This window comes from Emys orbicularis, chromosome 12, assembly GCF_028017835.1.
Source record: "Emys orbicularis isolate rEmyOrb1 chromosome 12, rEmyOrb1.hap1, whole genome shotgun sequence".
Taxonomy (NCBI): domain Eukaryota; kingdom Metazoa; phylum Chordata; order Testudines; family Emydidae; genus Emys; species Emys orbicularis.
This window is the reverse complement of record NC_088694.1, coordinates 35,142,829-35,162,994: the sequence shown is the minus strand read 5'-3', so window position 1 is coordinate 35,162,994 and position 20,166 is coordinate 35,142,829. Positions and strand designations below refer to the sequence as shown.

General features: G+C 45.4%; 1 protein-coding gene and 1 pseudogene across 1 annotated transcript in view; both read left to right on the top strand.

The window, feature by feature from the left end:
• LOC135886051 (cytosolic phospholipase A2 gamma-like) overlaps positions 1–20,166 on the top strand; it is a 979,292-nt gene that overhangs the window by 262,458 nt on the left and 696,668 nt on the right.
• Positions 10,415–11,369, top strand: LOC135886882 (olfactory receptor 10A4-like; annotated as a pseudogene).

Below are 20,166 nucleotides of genomic sequence, written 5' to 3'. Positions count from 1 at the left end.
TACCCTCTGTGCAGTTCAACCAGCAGAGGGGGCTGTCATACATGTAGAAAGTATGTTACACATTCACTATTCATTACTGATATTAATACTAAGTCAGACAAGTATCAATAGCTCACTCAACTCTCTATCCATCTAAGCTATTGCTTCTCAACCTATTTACCATTGTGGGCCACATATGCAGCTCTCTATGTGTTATGTAGTTTGGGGGTTGAAAACCACTGCTTTAATGCAATCTATGCACTACAGTGACGGCTCTAATGTCTCCTTCCCCTCTGTTCTCTGCTGCAAGCTCTGTCTGGCATCAAAATCACAGCAGTATATACATACACATACACACACACACACACACACACACTGCAAAGGGGATATAATAAGCATTGACTGAATTCACGTGAGCATGCAGCTCTCTAAAGGTTAACCCCAGCAAGTCCCTTATTGCATTCTAAGTGCATTACTCCTTTAGCCGAAGGGGTAGGGGCTTGTGCTTTTAGCACTGAAGGTCCCCAAGTTTGAGCCCTGCCAAAAGTCATAAGGTTTGTATGTCTGTGGCCATTGGTTGCCCTCTGGTGCTTTGGGAATGTTGTATTTCAAGGGGAATATCTCCATGGGGCAGGATTTTTGAGGCATTTCCTCCCACTGTACCAGGCATCTCAGTCACCATCCACGTGGCTAACATGCTAGATTGTTCTCCTTAGCGCTATGGGCATGATGGGTCCCTACCTCAGCACAGGCAATGTTAAGGCTCTTGAGGCACTCCAGGACTTTCACCTTTCTCTTCTCAGTGGCTTTTTTCTCACCTTCCGAGAGCTCATGGGAAAGCCGGACATGTCCATCATCCTGCCAAAAATAAAATGCCAATAAAATATCTCATCTCTCCAAAGGCTGCCAGGAAGTGGAGATGTAGAGTCTGGGTGCAGATATCACTGGTCCCTCAGAGGTTACCCAAGATTCACTCTTTATATGTGTGTGGTGGCTGTACCTAGAAACCTCAGCCAAAGTCAGAGGTAGAGCTGGGCGAATGACTTATTTTTTTGGCTCCCTGGAAGTTCTGTGAAATTGCGGGGGGAAACAATCAGTTTGGGTCGAACCGAATCCAAAAATTGCGACAAGTTTTGTTAAACTGAAAGAAATCTAATTTGGGTTGAACAAAACAAGATTGTGTATCACAAAAAAATTACCTTTATGAATTGAGAACTCTCCTTAGCTTCTGCCATATTTCCCTGTAGAGCTCCTGGTGATGTGGAATTCTTCCTTCAATGGCAAATGGACTCTTCAGGGAGCGCCCAGATGGGCGGACCAAGTCAACCTCTAACAGCTGTTTTCTTCTTTCTGTATCTGTTTCAGAGAAAAGGAACATTTAGTATAGCTCCATCAGGATACCGAGTGGGAATTGCAAAGGAGTCTAAGAGAGTTAGGAGCCCAAATCCTACTGAATCTCAGCCTGGAAATGTAAAAGAAAATAAGCTAACATGGAGCTTGGTGGTTCAGAGGTTCCACTTTCCAAATATAAATAAGAAGAGATGGAATATGGTTGGTGTTGTATCAGGTTCAGATTTAAACAAACAAAACAAAAGGCAAACCCTAACATTTCTCTCCTGCTACAGCCAAAAGTCATGATGGCTCAGGTTCTCCAACCTGCCCTTCTGATACAGTTAGTTACAACCAAAGATGGAAACAGTTGTTGTTGTTAAGATGCTTTCCAAGAGATGCAGTTGGAAAAGCAGACTCACAGATTCATCAGTGTCTGCTGGCTGGGGATAGTGTGGTTGTAAGGTTGTGGTTAACAGAAGTCAGGATGCCCTTGTGCAAAGTTCCCAGCTAGCCCCGAGTAGCTACTGAGTCACAGTATATATCATGCTGAGTAGGGGTTGGGCCACTCCGTTATCTATCATGGTAGCTCTTGCATTGTTATTAACCCAACGATACAGGACTGCAAGTCATAATGAGCAAGCAATGGCAGCCACAGCGCCTGGGAAATTGCTAGAGCTGGTTGTTAAAATTCTGATGAGAGATGTGTTTGGCTGAAATTCACAACTGTTGTCAAAATAAACACATGTGGGGGAAACTGGCAACTTTCAGAACTTCCTGGCTTCCTGCTAGCTTCCCAACCCACCTCTTCAACATGGGGCTGAATGAGCTGGGCCTTGCGGCTCCTGGAGCTAGATTGACAAAGGGACATAGTCATCATCAGGCCTCACTTTTAGGCACCTGACAAATCACTGGGATTCACAAAGCCTGAATGCGGAGAGCGAGAGGCCTCAGAATGGGATCCACAAAAGCCAGCCCACTAAGATAGCCAATGGGAGGGCGTGTCCAAAACATTGCCCCTCTGAGGGAGTTTGGTGCCCGCCTCGGCTTAAGATTGTCGGCTGTGAGCCCTCACCTGGAGTCCACCACCTAAGGCAGGGGTAGCCAACCTGAGCCTGAGAAGGGGCCAGAATTTACCAAAGTACATTGCCAAAGAGCCACAGTAATATGTCAGCAGCACCCATCACCTCCCCGCCCCGCTTCCAGCGCCTCCCGGCCACCGGCAGCCCCTCCGATCAGCACCTTCCTCTCCATCCCTGCACCTCCTGATCAGCTGTTTCCTGGCATACAGGAGGCTCTGGGGGGAGGGGGAGAAGCAAGGGCATGGCAGGATCAGGGGAGGTGGTGGGAAGGGGTGGAGTGGGGGCAGGGCCTGTAGCAGAGCCAGGGGTTGAGCAGTGAGTACCCCCTGGCACATTGGAAAGTTGGCGCCTGTAACTCTAGCCCTGGAGTCGGTGCCTATACAAGGAGCTGCATATTAAATTCTGAAGAGCCGCATGTGGCTCCAGGGCCACCGGTTGGACACCCCGACCTAAGGGGAGGGGAGGAGTTGAGCCTCGCTCATACTTGTTGGCCCCATAGCTAGGGTACTCACTTGAGATATAGGAGTCCCCCGTCTGCCAGAGGAGAAGAAGGGATCTGCATCTCTCAGGTGAGTGCCTTAACTACTGAGCTAGGGGACATTCTGAGGCAGGGGGTCCCTGCCTGAAGTAGTTCCACTCTGGATGAATAATTTGTCAGGGAAGCAAGGGGTATGTTTTCAAACCACCAGGCTATAGAGTTATTCTCTCTCACTCTACTTCCCCCTCACCCGCTTTATTTATCCAAAATGAAACAGCTTCAACAGGCGAGATTGAGGAGCCCCCAGATCAGCCGGTGCTATAGTGGTTAGGACACTCGTGCAAGAGACAGCAGAGCCCTGTGCAAATCCCTTCTCCCTCAGGCAGAGCAGGTACTTAAACAGGGCTCTCTCACATCCTAGGTGACTCCCTAACCACTGGACTAAAAGTGAGGAGGGAGGCAAGTTGAGTTCCTCCCCCCAGGGGATATTTTGTGTGGAGTTCAGCAAGCTCAGAGCGCACTTGCTGGGTTTTCCCCTGCAGGTGAGTTAAACAGAGGAACACCTGTCTTCCGCTGGGTTTTGCATCACTCTGGGGCATAGGCATCTGACACCCAGAGTCCAGTAGCTGTGCACATGCCCAGATGCAGAAACATATGCACCAAGGGAACTTTTGCTACAAAAATGTAGGTGCTGTGTGAGTTTAGGTGCCTCACGGGTTCAGCGGCAGCTGAGCAGGAGATTTATGAATCTCAGTGAGGTCTAAATCTGGTATTTGGGCCAATGGTGCCAACTGGGGGGAATGGGGAGGGTGACACCCCAAAAAAAGCTTTTTAATTTGCATCACCATCCCGCATCCCAAGTTTTTGCATTTGCTCAATGTTTCATAGTTCACAGGGTTGGGGAAGGGGCATGGCCCAGCTACTTTTAAGCAATGGTCCTGAAGTAAATCAGTACAGCTGTTCTGGTGGCATGGGTACAATGCCATTGAATTTTGATTCAGCCACCCTTCTGTACAGACGAAGAGGTAGCCAGGCCTAATTTCAGAAAGTGGTGTCGCGACCTAATACTTGGCACCTCTGCAGCCAGCCTTTCAGAGTCCTGGCTCCTTAGGTATCCTGCCTGGTTGGAAAACAGGGAGGTGAGAGCCTGCAAGTCCTGGATCACCACTCCTCAGTGGCCCAGGTTCTTGGCACCCTACCATGCAGATTCCCCCCACAGCGGGGGATCCAGGATTCTGAGAGTACGCAGGTCTGGGGCAGCCTGCCTGGCAGACTGCTCCTGAGCTAGGCTCCATTCCCTCCCATTGAATATTCTGAAATTTTGTAGGTTTGTTCCTCATTGTGAAGTATCTAAATCTTCTGCCACACAGAATTTCCTCCCTCCGCCCAGCTCGCAGTGCTGCAGAAAGTTACACACAAGGTGGATGGCATGGGATGTGTTTGCAAAGAGGAGAGCAGGTAACTAGCATGGATAGTGGGAGGTGGCTCATGTGGAACTTCTTCCAAGGTGAAGAGAGGCTGCAACGAGGCAGTGACATTTGTCACCCTCCGAAAGCACACTCCTCCTATCTTGGGCCCCTTGCCCTTCCCTGTTGTGGGGTGGAATCTTGTGCAATTCTTTCCCTCTTATTGCAGGACTAGGTACAGTACAGGAATCCCTGATCACCCTGCAGGTGTGGTGGGACAAGCTAAGTGAGACACACTTAAGAGGACAGTACAGAAACAAATGTTGTTTGGAATAAATGGGACAAGAGAGTAATAGGTGTTCACATGATCCTGTTGCTGCATGACACTAAATAGCTAAACATGGTATGGGGTTTTGAGTACAGAGACCTCAGCCTGGTTAGTCCCATGGCAAACACACCATTAAGAATTATTAGAACCATTTATAAAAGGTACAGAAAAAGAAAAAGAAAACACGATGCATTTAAAATATAAAATACTAAGACCTTTAGTTTAATAACATTCTTTGTTCCTTTTCTCTTTGGCTGTGGAGATTTTATATGGAAACCCCTCTGTCTGACAGTTGTTTATAGAATCAAAGAATCATAGAAAATTAGGGTTGGAAGAGACCTCAGGAGGTCATCTAGTCCAACCCCCTGCTCAAAGCAGGATCAACACCAACTAAATCATCCCAGCAAGGGCTTTGTCAAGCCGGGCCTTATAAACCTCTGAGGATGGAGATTCCACCACCTCCCTAGGTAACCCATTCCAGTGCTTCACCACCCTCCTAGTGAAATAGTTTTTCCTAATATCCAACCTAGACCTCCCCAAATACAACTTGAGACCATTGCTTCTTGTTCTGTCATCTGCCACCACTGAGAACAACCAAACTCCAACCTCTTTGGAACCCCCCTTCAGGTAATTGAAGGCTGCGCCCCTCACTCTTCTCTTCTGCAGACTAAACAAGCCCAGTTCCCTCAGCCTCTCCTTGAAGGAAGACATTAAATATGGCAATTAAAGATGATAATAACTGTCCTTCTTAGGGAAATGGAAAAGAAAAACTGAGTTCTGATGGCCTGGCGCTGTCATTGTATCTGCTGTTGTTAAAGTTTGATCTTGCTCCAAACACACAAAAGGGGAGAAAAATGAACATCAGCCAGAGAAAATGCAGCTTCCGTCGATGGTGTTGACTTTCATTTGCAGCTTCACTAATGAAGAAACACATGCACAGCATATGGTCTGAACAGCCACAGTAAACAGAACTGTGTGAATAATGTTTTTGTTCACGTGTCTGAACTTATAAATCTAAACCAAAATTTGTCTTGAGTTAATCTGAAGTCAACATTTTTCAAAATTTTAAATGAAACAAAAAAGAATGGATTTTTTTTTTCAAAATTGAGAGAAATTCCTACATAAAATGTCTTTCTGAAACAAAAAGTCAAAATATTTCACTTAGGAATTGCCAAAATGAACCATTTCAATATTTCCAATATTTTCTTTTCTTTTTTTTTTCTGAACTTGCAAATTGTTTTAGTTTACCTGAATCTGCATTTTTTTGGTAAAAAAAAAAAATTCACATGAAATTTTTCAGCCAGCTCTAACTCTGAGACCTGGCAAACTTGTACCAGTGTTGGGTGGTTTAAGATCAAAATTGTATCTGCCTCTCTGCTCATGGGTTTACAGCAGTGTTGTAAAAGAGCCAGTCCTGGCCAGCTAACCCAGACTAACATTCAATCAATGGCAAAAAGAGAGAGAGATAGGAAAGAGAAGAAAGAAGGTGGGGAAGTAAAAGGATGCACAAAGAGAAGGAATGAGAGCAGGAAACCAAGTCTCACATGTCAAGTGCTGTTCAGAACTTAACTAAAGCTGGTGGAGATGGCAATGTTGTTGATTTCCCTCTCTTTGACCTTGTCAAATCAGGCCATCTGTCAGGATCAGGACAATGAAGGCCTAAGAGTGTCATAGCGGATTTGGGGGTCCCAGGAGATGGTTGGAATGTCAGCCATGATGGTGAATAACATAGCTGGAGTCCACGTACCTTAGGTGGAGTTACCGCGGGGTCTACGCCACCAGGGGTTGACGGGAGAAACTCTCCCGTCGATTTACCTTACTCTTCTCTTCAGAGGTAGAGTACAGGGGTCGACCAGAGAGTGATCTGCTGTTGATTTGGCGGGTTTTCACTAAACCCGCTAAATCGACCGCCGGTGGATTGATCTCAAAGAGTCGATCCCGGCTGTAGTGTAGACCTGCCCTACATGAGCTGCAGACATACCCTTCAATGCAGCACTAGCTTGAGGCCTGACTTGAGTTTCACTCCAGCTGGGGCTTTTATCTCTTGAAATAAAATACGTTTTTATTGCAAAATCCCTCAATTGTGGAGTTTTGAATTGTACCCTGTTTTTTAAAACTGTCTTAACAATTTCAGGCAGAGCAGTTTCACTGGGTTATCTTTTTGGATTCTGGGCAATTTGATTAGGCAAAACTTTAAAAAAACAAAGTAACGCTATTTTTTAAAGAGCTCCTTTAACCACTTTGAAAGCTATTACAGGCCTTTGTACATTTTATTATTGTAAAAACCCTTCTTTGTCTAATATTGCTATTCCCCAGGAACTTAGTTCTTCACAATTCTCATTCCTGTAAGCTATTTTTACAGGGGGGGTTCTTACTCTGAAAAACATTTAGACAAAACATTACTAAAATCTTCCTGTAAGTTGTATCACAGAGATGATAGTTCTTTAGTGATGGAAATTAAGTAAACATAATTTTTTAAGATGTAAAAACATGCTTAAATTAGCTTCAAAAGTTTGTGATAGGAAAGCCTGGAAACCAGGTGGGGTTCTACCCCAGAGAGGTGAAGAACAGGACCTCAGGGAGACTGAGGGCTCCACGGGGCAGCCCTGAACCATAACAATGTACATCGGTAAATAATCTCCATAAATGAAGGCTGGGTTATTTCAATTGCATCTGTGATTATTTACCGATGTACATTGCATTTCAATTGCATCTACCCCAGGGCTTGTGACAACCCAATGCTGGGTCCCTGATCATGTGTAAAAGCCAGAAGGGTTTTATTTAGCATCGCCTGATACACATACACACACACTGTCTCTCACACACCCCCTCAACACACACTCTTTCACATACACTTTCTTTCTCACACACAAACACATTCCCGCAACACATATTCTCTCTCTCACACACACTCTCTCTCTCTCTCTCTCACACACACACAATCTCCCTCACACACTCCCCAACACACATTCTCTCTCTCCCTCCCTCTCTTTCACACACACACACACACACACACACACACAGAGCCTCCCTCACACACTCCCCAACACACTCTCATACACACTCTCCCAACACACACAGTCTCCCTCACACACTCCCCCAAGACACATTCTCTCTCTCTCTCTCTCTCTCTCTCTCTCTCACACACACACACACACACACACACATTCCCCCAATTCACTCTGTCACACACACACTCTTTCTCTCACGCACTCCCCCAACAGACACACTCTCTCTCTCTCTCACACACACACAACATATACCTTCTCTCTCTCTTTCTCTCTCAAACACACACTCACAGTCTCCCTCACACACTCCCCCAACGCACACTCTTTCACATACACACGCTCTCTCTCAAACACACACTCCCCCAACATACTTTCTCTCTCACACACACACACTCCCCGAACACACTCTCACACATACTCTCTCTCACACACACACACTCCCCGAACACACTCTCACACATACTCTCTCTCACACACACACTCCCACAACATTCTCTCTCTCACACACACTCCTCCAATACACACTCTCTCTCTCACACTCCCCAAATACTCTCTCTCTCTCTCTCTCTCTCTCTCTCTCTCTCTCTCTCTCTCTCTCTCTCACACACACACACACACACACACACACACACACACACACACACACACACACACACACACACACACGTATTGCTATTGTTGTTGCTGTTGTTACTTCATGGTACTTCCTGTCAAAACTGAGGGATATAGCTTATTCTGAAAGGACAGGTATGGGGGAAAAGGAGGAGGTGTTGCACTGTACATCAAGAATGTCTAAACTTGCTCTGAGGTCCAAGGAAAAGTGAGCGACAGACCTGCTTAGAGTCTCTGGGTGAGGATAACAAGGGAAAAGAACAGTAGCAATGTGAGGGTGGGGGTCTATTATAGACCACCAAATCAGGAAGAGGAAGTGGATGAGTCATTCCACAGGCAGGTAATAAGTTTACCTAAAACACATGAGCTAGTATTAATGGGGGATTTTAACTTCCCTAGTGTAACTGCATCTTCTCTGTCCTTTGTGCTCCTCTCTGCTGGCCATTCTCTTATTCTCAGTTGAAATTACTGCAGTCTGAAGAACTAAATGTTGCTAAAGATTTTCTCCATCTGTTCTGATTGCTGCTTCTCTAAACTGTGACTAGTAGCTTGAGAATGTGCCATTGATCTTTGAACGCTTGCTCATTTCCACCCAAACAGGGAGCAAATGTCCAGTCACTAGAAGGTGCAACAATTTCCCCAGCATTCAGTCCCATCGAGTTCATTCCAAAGGCACAGAACAAGGGCAGAGAAGATGCAGTTCTTCTGGCTCCACGTGCTGGTTCATCTGGTCCCATGGCTTGAAGGATTGTAAAGCTTTTCATCCTCTAAACTGATTGTTGTTGGCTGAAATCTATCCCCAGTGACCAGCAAATGAAAATTATTAGCATCAGTTGTGTGGTTGTTAGCAGGTGTAAAAGGATTTGGTTGGTCTTATTGTTCCAAATACCTTGTGGGTAAAAACTATTAAGCGGTGAATTGGCCAAGAACAAAGCACCATGATATGATCTGCAGAACCAGTTCTGACAGTTGGAACTACAATTCTGCAAATAATAGATTTTTGGTTAAATGAAAGAAATTCTAAAACAAAAAGTCATGTCAACCCAAAAAACAAAATCTCTCATTTTGGAAATGTCAGAATGAAACATTTTGACTTTATCCAAGTTTTTCTTTTCTTTTCTTTTCTTTTCTTTTCTTTTCTTTTCTTTTCTTTTCTTTTCAAGATGAATAGTTCAGTAAAACGGACAAGAATTTACAAAATGTTTCTGTGTTGCGTAGCTGCATATTTTACCCACTCCTGAAGAAAAAAGTTTTGGCTAAAAAATGTCACCCATCTCTGTTAGGAATGAGCAAATTTGGAGGGTAGTGTAGAAAACTTTACACTGCCTTTGCCCCATTCAAACCCAAATACAGGACATCAGCCTCTCAGGAACCTGTCTTTAAAACATGTATTTCTATACTTTAAATGAAATCTGGCTACCCTCTGAGATGGCTATACTCTCAGCTACACAGGTTATAATAAGATCCTAAGAGAGAGAAAGGTCTGATTTTAAGACCAGTAGGGGCCATTACGGCCTGGGTTATGCAGGTCAGACGAGATGATCCCATCTAGCCTTCAGGCCTTAGAATCTAGGAATAAAATCTATGAATTAAAATCAATGAGTCAGGGTGCCTGCATAATGCAAGGCAGAGAATTTCTCCCAGTGATTCGTGAATTGATCCCAATAACTAGCGCTAGTAAGAACATTTTCCATCAAAACATTTTTTTTCCGTGGAAAATGGCTTTATCATGGATTGTGAATTTTCCCAGTAGAATTCCTGTTTTTTATAGAAAATATTCAGGATTGCATAGAAAATGTGAAAAACTAAAATCATGTTTCTCTTTTTGGCAACTGAAAAGTGAAAAATATCCAGATTTTGCACTTCCAATTTTTATATGTTTTATGGGGGAGGGGGGAGATAATTTCCCAGCCAGCTCTACTAATAAGTTGTAATTGAACTAGATCATAATGTTGAAGGCCCTACAAGATGAATCCATGGTATGGCTTCCATTTTCTGGATATCCAAACCCCATTAATTTTGATGGGAATTGAGCATCCACCCTCGTTAGCTGGCTTGCAAGCCCTTGACCTAAATTTTCAGTCTCAGTTGGACATATTTGCATTTATCAGAAAGGTAAATAAGTGACTTTCTTGCCTTGTCTTCCCTGATGCGGGTGACTTTGTTCACTCCCTCTGCCGTTGAAATATGCCATGCCATTGGACAAAGGAAATCAGACTGCAGTGACCGGGTTCATCTTCGTGGGATTCTCCCGGCTGGTGGAGCTGCAGGCACTGCTCTTTGCAATGGTTCTGTCCATGTACGCGGAGTACCTGACGAGGAACGTTCTCATCACAGCCATCATAAAATCCAACCCAACCCTCCACATGCTGATGTATTTTTTCCTCACCAACCTGTCCCTGCTGAGGATCTGCTACACAACGTCCATTGTGCCCAAGATGCTGGTGAGCCTAGTGTTGGAGAACAGAAGGATCTTACTATGGGGTTGCGCAACACAGATGTATTTTTTCATCCTCTTTGGCATCACTGAGTGCTGCCTCCTCGCTGCCATGGCCTACAATGGCTACGTGGCCATCTGCAATCCGCTGCAATCCGCTGCACTACACCCTCGTCATGAGAAAGGGGGCATGAGCCCAGCTGGCCATAGCCTCCTGGATGGTGGGGATGCTGGTGGGCTTAAGCCAGACCAGCTATGTCTTCAGTTTGATGTACTGTGGGCCCAACAGGATCAATCACTTTTTCTGCGACATCCCGCCCCTCCTGAAGCTGGCCTGCGGGGACACCTCCATGAACGTGTTGGCCGTGTACCTGGTGGCCCTTCTTTTCATAACCTCCCCCTTCACGCTCATCCTGGCCTCCTACCTCTTCATCATCACCTCCGTCCTGAGGATGCCATCTACGAAGGGGAGGTGCAAGGCCTTCTCCACCTGCTCCTCCCACCTCATCATCATCTTGCTCTTCTATGGCTCCAGCATCATCACCTACCTCAGGCCCAAGTCCAGCTACTCGATGGAGAGCGACAAGCTCCTGGCCCTCTTCTACACGGTGGTGACATCCATGCTGAACCTCATTGTCTACAGCCTGAGGAGCAAGGAGGTCAAGGAGGCCCTGAGGAGGGTGCTGGGCAGGATGACGTGCCGTTGGTGAATGTAGGGAGAGTTTTCCCAACAGCACAAATGACTTCTAGTGGGGTCTGGGGGTTGTAAGTGGGTGGGGCTGCCTAAGTGGCTAGTGAAGAAAATTCAGCTCCCAAAAGAAGCAGGATTTCAACCCCTGTGTCCAGGAGTGGTTTTATTTTCCAAAACCAGTACAACCAACATTGCCAGTCAGAATACACTGGCCCTGCCTGGCCCGTGCTGCGGCCCCTACACACACAGCAGGTCTCTCCAGGCCAGGCCTCCCAGCTGGTGGGTGTGGAGAGTCTCCTTCTAGGTCCTTTCTCCTGGGTCTTGCCCCCTAACTGAGCTGGCCTCTTGCCTATGGAGCAAGCAACCTGCAGGCTGTCACCTGATCCCTGGCCCGAGATCCACCCTTTGGGAGGCTGATCATTAGTCACAGGTAGAGCTAAGCCCACCTCCCTTCAACAGCCAGGCCCCCTTGTGATAGGCACCTAACCACCCTCTGTACTTTTGGAAATCTGCCCCATAAAAGTTTGAATGTCAACAAAATTCCAAACATGCTGCAGAGTCTCTTCCATCAGGTGGGAATGAGAGTCATGGGCAACCATAAGTTGTCATCCAATCTTGATTTTAAAGTGGTCAGTGAATTCAGTCAGAATCAGACACTAATTCCCTCAAGGTCTCTTGAAAATACCAGCCTTAATCAAGATCAGGTGGCTTTCTGAATGACACATTCAAGTTCAATCATAATTTGCTGGGCTGCATGCAGGAATCACAGGATGAAGTTCGCTGTCCTGTGTTATTCTGAAGGTCAGATTAAATGGGACTTTAAACTATATTATGGATTTTGCAGACTTTTATTCATTGTCTTTGATGGGTCCTGCTCACATGGGAAAGCACTACTTGGGAAAGGATGGAAGGGTTTGCAGAAAAGGGGTCCTAAGTAATGGCATCAGAACTGGATGCTAACGGTGTGATTCAATGAAGCATTCGAGTCTTACAGGCCATTGCTTCAAAAACAAGCATTACATGGTAGCTGCCCTGGGCAGACTCTGAGGCTAATGTTGCAATGAGACTACTAATTTGGGGTGCCTCGGTTTAATTTCAGCCAATCTGGACCTTTTTCTCCAAAAGTGCTGAGCACTGACAACCGCAGCTGGAGCTGGGTGTGATCAGCTATCTGGAAATCAGGCCCAAGGTATCTCAAAGCCAGAGGACACTTTTGAAGATGATGGCCTAAGATATTCATTGTTATTGCTTTTCATAGATTCATAGGGGTTTATGGCCAGAAGGGATCATTAGATCATCTAGTGTGACTTCTGATATAGCCCAGGCCAGAGAACCTTGCCCAGTTACTACTGGATTGATCCCAATAACTTGGTTTGAGTAAAGAATCCAAACAAGTAGCCATGTGATGGAATTGGAACAGCTCTGTAATAATTCCTGCACACTGTGTTTTGACCTGGTCATTGGGCCGTTTACTGTACAAATATGCTGGTTTAGCTTAATAAAGGGGCGGTAAGGATAATCAAGCAGGAAAGGAAAAAGAACAGCTCACAATAAGCCACTTCTCAGCAAACACCTGAGATCTGATATTGACAATGCCAGGATGTGAGGCCTCCTCTGGAGTACTGTGTCCATTTCTGCGCCCCACACTACAAGAAGGATATGGAAAAATTGGAAAGAGTCCAGCAGAGGGCAACAAAAATGATTAGGGGTCTGGAGCACATGATTTATGAGATGAGGCTGAGGGAACTGGGATTGTTTAGTCTGCAGAAGAGAAGAATGAGGGGGGATTTGATAGCTGCTTTCAACTACTTGAAAGGGGGTTCCAAAGAGGATGGCGCTAGACTGTTCTCAGTGATAGCAGTTGACAGAACAAAAAGCAATGGTCTCAAGTTGCAGTGGGGGAGGTTTAGGTTGGATCTTAGGAAAAACGTTTTCACTAGGAGGGTGGTGAAGCACTGGAATCGGTTATCTAGGGAGGTGGTGGGATCTCATTCCTTAGAGATTTTTAAGGCCCAGCTTCACAAAGCCCTGGCTGGGAAGATTTAATTGGGGATTGGTCCTGCTTTGAATAGGGGGTTGGACTAGATGACCTCCTGAGGTCCCTTCGAGTCCTGATATTCTATGATTCTATGATAGGTAAAGGCCTGGGAACCAGAGAATCAAACAAATGCTGGCAGAATTATAAAGCAAGTTGTCTGGGGGAACCAGGGAGAGGAAACAGAGAGACAGGCTCCCCCTGGGGTATCTCAAGAAGCAAGGCCACTAGTTAAGCTAGATTGTGTGTTGTTTTAAAATTCACATTTTTCCTTCTAAATGCCTTGTACCTAGTGTTAAAAGAAACCAAACTTTGGTTTCAGAAGGCTGTCTGATCATTCTATTCACCACTGGTCACAGTGGGAAGTTGATACACAGTAAAGCTTCACATAACACGAATCTCCGGGGCAGTTTGTGTTTAGAATCCACCTCATTTCCTGCTGACTTCACAAGCAGCGCTGAGCTCCGAGTTAATTCATTTTCATTAATGTGGGCCCGATCCTGAATTCTGTGGGCTTGATTCTTCCATCCTTACTCACCAAAGTAATCAGCACTCACTCAAGTGACCACGGCAACTTGCAAGAGTAACTGATACTTATATGAGCGAAGGCTTCGGGAGGAGGCCAAATTTGCAACAAAACTCTGCGGAAGATCTGATGAACTTAAGAAAACCCTTCAGACTCAGTTCTTCAACCTTTATTCACTCAAGCAATGACTAATCTTTGCAGATGCAGGAAGGAGAACTCTGGGACTAATTACTAGAGCAAGGATTGCTCACAAGAGCATTGAAAGATTGGTTGCTTATTTTAAGCTTCATGGATCCCCACCTACTGAGATTGGCATTCGAGGCAGAGAATGCTATGGGAATTCTGTAGTAGTTTTCTGACTTCTGTGAGATCACTCATATGGGCTCATATCGCTAGATATGTTCTTTAGTTCATACTATCAGAAGACTGATGAGCTACCAAAGAAACAAGTCTTTGTTCTCAAGACAGGTGAGACGGTCTCTTCATTTTAATAGAGAACTGAGGCTGGTCGACACATAAAACTTAGGTTGACCTAGCCACATTACTCAGGTGTGCAAAAAATTCACATCGCTGAGAGACGTAGGTAAGCTGACCTAAACCTCATATAGACACTGCTAGGTAAATGGGAGAATTCTTCCATCAACCTAGCTACCTCCTGTCTAGGGGTAGAATTAACTACAGTGATGGAAATACCCCTTCCATCACTGCAGCAAATATCCACACTGCAGTGCTACAGTGGCACAGCTGCAGTATGTAGCATCTGTAGAGTAGACAAGCCCTGGTACATGATGATATTGTTCCTTGTTACAAAGATCTTATTGACTGAGCTAATGATGACAAGGCAGGATGCTAGGGGAGAAAATAACAGGCAATGGAGGTAGATGGACTGGGAACAGAATGCACATAATTAGGCTATCGTGGTTGCTTGTTCAATACGCATCTAGTTTCTTTCTTTCTTTCTTTCTTTCTTTCTTTCTTTCTTTCTTTCTTTCTTTCTTTCTTTCTTTCTTTCTTTCTTTCTTTCTTTCAGATTAATTAGCAAATTGTTGCTGAGATGGGGTACAGAGACAAGACACATGTTCCAGCCATTGGGGTGTGGAGAAGCATGGGAGAAAGGGTGAAGGAGCTAATGGGCAAAGGGAACAAAGGAGGTTCAGAGTTGGGTGGGACTGGCAAGTCCTGGAGAGCAGAGTGATAGGTGACCATGTAGCGTGGGTCTCTGGAGTGGTTGGAGTGGGATGTGGGAGGCGGCCATGTGCTGCTGATACTGAAGAAGCAGGTGCCATAAGAACCTTCACTAGCAGCTGTGCGACTGGGGTGGCAGTAAGGAGGGACTGGGGATTCTGGTATTTTGTCTCACCATTCAGAGGGATGTTTCCCCACAGTCATAAGAACATAAGAACATAAGAAAGGCCGTACTGGGTCAGACCAAAGGTCCATCTAGCCCAGTATCTGTCTACCGACAGTGGCCAATGCCAGGTGCCCCAGAGGGAGTGAACCTAACAGGCAATGATCAAGTGATCTCTCTCCTGCCATCCATCTCCATCCTCTGACGAACAGAGGCTAGGGACACCATTCTTACCCATCCTGGCTAATAGCCATTTATGGACTTAGCCACCATGAATTTATCCAGTCCCCTTTTAAACATTGTTATAGTCCTAGCCTTCACAACCTCCTCAGGTAAGGAGTTCCACAAGTTGACTGTGCGCTGCGTGAAGAAGAACTTCCTTTTATTTGTTTTAAACCTGCTGCCTATTAATTTCTTTTGGTGACCCCTAGTTCTTGTATTATGGGAATAAGTAAATAACTTTTCCTTATCCACTTTCTCAACATCACTCATGATTTTATATACCTCTATCATGTCCCCCCTTAGTCTTCTCTTTTCCAAACTGAAGAGTCCTAGCCTCTTTAATCTTTCCTCATATGGGACCCTCTCTAAACCCTTAATCATTTTAGTTGCTCTTTTCTGAACCTTTTCTAGTGCTAGAATATCTTTTTTGAGGTGAGGAGACCACATCTGTACACAGTATTCGAGATGTGGGCGAACCATGGATTTATATAAGGGCAATAATATATTCTCAGTCTTATTCTCTATCCCCTTTTTAATGATTCCTAACATCCTGTTTGCTTTTTTGACCGCCTCTGCACACTGCGTGGACATCTTTAGAGAACTATCCACGATGACACCAATATCTTTTTCCTGACTCGTTGTAGCTAAATTAGCCCCCATCATGTTGTATGTATAGTTGGGGTTATTTTTTCCAATGTGCATTACTTTACATTTATCCACATTAAATTTCATTTGCCATTTTGTTGCCCAATCACTTAGTTTTGTGAGATCTTTTTGAAGTTCTTCACAATCTGCTTTGGTCTTAACTATCTTGAGTAGTTTAGTATCATCTGCAAACTTTGCCACCTCACTGTTTACCCCTTTCTCCAGATCATTTATGAATAAATTGAATAGGATAGGTCCTAGGACTGACCCTTGGGGAACACCACTAGTTACCCCTCTCCATTCTGAGAATTTACCATTAATTCCTACCCTTTGTTCCCTGTCCTTTAACCAGTTCTCAATCCATGAAAGGACCTTCCCTTTTATCCCATGACAGCTTAATTTACGTAAGAGCCTTTGGTGAGGGACCTTGTCAAAGGCTTTCTGGAAATCTAAGTACACTATGTCCACCGGATCCCCCTTGTCCACATGTTTGTTGACCCCTTCAAAGAACTCTAATAGATTAGTAAGACACGATTTCCCTTTACAGAAACCATGTTGACTATTGCTCAAGAGTTTATGTTTTTCTATGTGTCTGACAATTTTGTTCTTTACTATTGTTTCAACTAATTTGCCCGGTACCGACGTTAGACTTACCGGTCTGTAATTGCCGGGATCACCCCTAGAGCCCTTTTTAAATATTGGCGTTACATTAGCTAACTTCCAGTCACTGGGTACCGAAGCCGATTTAAAGGACAGGTTACAAACCTTAGTTAATAGTTCCGCAACTTCACATTTGAGTTCTTTCAGAACTCTTGGGTGAATGCCATCTGGTCCCGGTGACTTGTTAATGTTGAGTTTATCAATTAATTCCAAAACCTCCTCTAGTGATACTTCAATCTGTGACAGTTCCTCAGATTTGTCACCTACAAAAGCCAGCTCAGGTTTGGGAATCTCCCTAACATCCTCAGCCGTGAAGACTGAAGCAAAGAATCCATTTAGTTTCTCCGCAATGACTTTATCATCTTTAAGCGCTCCTTTTGTATTTTCATCGTCAAGGGGCCCCACTGGTTGTTTAGCAGGCTTCCTGCTTCTGATGTACTTAAAAAACATTTTGTTATTACCTTTGGAGTTTTTGGCTAGCCGTTCTTCAAACTCCTTTTTGGCTTTTCTTATTACACTCTTGCACTTAAGTTGGCAGTGTTTGTGCTCCTTTCTATTTGCCTCACTAGGATTTGACTTCCACTTTTTAAAGGAAGTCTTTTTATCTCTCACTGCTTCTTTTACATGGTTGTTAAGCCACGGTGGCTCTTTTTTAGTTCTTTTACTGTTTTTCTTAATTTGGGGTATACATTGAAGTTGAGCCTCTATTATGGTGTCTTTAAAAAGGGCCCACGCAACTTGCAGGGATTTCACTTTAGTCACTGAACCTTTTAACTTTTGTCTAACTAACCCCCTCATTTTTGTATAGTTCCCCCTTTTGAAATTAAAGGCCACAGTGTTGGGCAGTTGAGGTGTTCTTCCCACCACAGGGATGTTGAATGCTATTGTATTATGGTCACTATTTCCAAGCGGTCCCGCTACAGTTACCTCTTGGACCAGCTCCTGCGCTCCACTCAGGATTAAATCTAGAGTCGCCTCTCCCCTTGTGGGTTCCCGTACTAGCTGCTCCATGAAGCAGTCATTTAAAGTATCGAGAAATTTTATCTCTGCATTTCGTCCTGAAGTGAAATGTTCCCAGTCAATATGGGGATAATTGAAATCCCCCACTATTATTGGGTTCTTAATTTTGATAGCCTCTCTAATTTCCCTTAGCATGTCATCATCACTATTACTGTCCTGGTCAGGTGGTCGATAATAGATCCCTAATGTTATATTTTTACTAGAGCATGAAATTTCTATCCATGGAGACTCTATGGAACCTGTGGATTCGCTTAAGATTTTTACTTCATTTGAATCTACACTTTCTTTAACATATAGTGCCACTCCTCCCCCTGCACGGCCTGTTCTGTCCTTCCGATATATTTTGTACCCCGGAATGATTGTGTCCCATTGATTGCTCTCAGTCCACCAGGTTTCTGTGATGCCTATTATAGCTATATCCTCCTTTATCACAAGGCACTCTAGTTCACCCATCTTATTATTTAGACTTCTGGCATTTGTGTAAAAGCACTTTAAAAACTTGTCCCTGTTTATTAGCCTGCCTTTTTCTGATGTGCCAGATTCTTTTTTATGTGGCTGTTTATCATTTGATCCGGCCCTTACATTATACTTTTCAGTCCTCTGCTCCTGACTATAACCTGGAGATTCTCTATCATCAGACTCTCCCCTAAGAGAAGTCTGTGTCCGATCCACACGCTCCTCTGCAGCAGTCGGCTTTCCCCCATCTCCTAGTTTAAAAACTGCTCTACAACCTTTTTAATGTTTAGTGCCAGCAGTCTGGTTCCACTTTGGTTTAGGTGGAGCCCATCTCTCCTGTATAGGCTCCTCCCATCCCAGAAGTTTCCCCAGTTCCTAATGAACGTGAACCCTTCCTCTCTACACCATCGTCTCATCCACGCATTGAGACTCTGAAGCTCTGCCTGCCTACCTGGCCCTGCGCGTGGAACTGGGAGCATTTCTGAAAATGCCACCATAGAGGTCCTGGATTTCAGTCTCTTCCCTAGCAGCCTAAATTTGGCTTCCAGGACATCTCTCCTACCCTTCCCTATGTCATTGGTACCTACATGTACCACGACCACCGGCTCCTCCCCAGCACTACACATAAGTCTATCTAGATGCCTCGAGAGATCCGCAACCTTCGCACCAGGCAGGCAAGTCACCATACAGTTCTCCCCGTCATCACAAACCCAGCTATCTACATTTCTAATAATCGAATCTCCCATTACTAACACCTGCCTTTTCCTAGAAACTGGAGTTCCCTCCCCCGGAGAGGCAACCTCAGTGCGAGAGGCAACCCCAGAACCATCTGGAAGGAGGGTCCCAACTACGGGAAAGTTTCCCTCTGCTCCCATTGACTGCTCTACTTCCCTGGGCCCTTCTTCCTCCTTAACAGCACAGGTGCTGTCTAAGCGGAGGTGGGACAATTCTACAGTGTCCCGGAAAACCTCATCAACATACCTCTCTGCCTCTCTCAGCTCCTCCAGTTCCGCCACCCTGGCCTCCAAAGTCCGTACATGGTCTCTGAGGGCCAGGAGCTCCTTGCACCGACTGCACACATACGCCACCCGCCCACAGGGCAGGTAATCATACATGCAACAGTCGGTGCAATAAACTGGATAGCCCCCACTCTGCTGCTGGGCTTCTGCCTGCATTGTATCCTAGTTAGTGAAAGGGTGGTTTACAGAAGGGAGTTTTGGAATGTGGTTTGGTTTATAGGTTTTATGGGGGGGCCACGGGGATGGGGTTACGGCTGGCGAGGGACTCCCACTCCCTTCCCAACTCCCTTGCGAAACTCCCTGTTAGCAGCCCCTTGTCGCAAAGCTCCCTGGTCGCTTGTGCGCGGCTTTATAAAGCCCTGGCCTGAGTGAATGCCCCGCCCACTGATTAAGGCTCAGCCAATTAACAGAGGCTTTGAGCTTTCAAACCTGCCTCCAACTGCCAGCCAGAGCACACGGTCCCTCAAACAACCAAACAAACAAACACAAGCTCAGCACACAGCAAGTAACCCCCAAACACAAACAAACACACACTACAGACAGTCACTTACCCCACAGATGCTGTATTAGCTCCTCCTTCACCTGGAGAACTCCCTTGCGAAACTCCCTGTTAGCAGCCCCTGTTCGCAAAGCTCCCTGGTCGCTTGTGCGCGGCTTTATAAAGCCCTGGCCTGAGTGAATGCCCCGCCCACTGATTAAGGCTCAGCCAATTACCAGAGGCTTCGAGCTTTCAAACCTGCCTCCAACTGCCAGCCAGAGCACACGGTCCCCCACAGATGCTGTATTAGCTCCTCCTTCACCTGGAGAACTCCCTTGCGAAACTCCCTGTTAGCAGCCCCTGTTCGCAAAGTCATAGAATCATAGAAAATTAGGACAGGAAGGGAC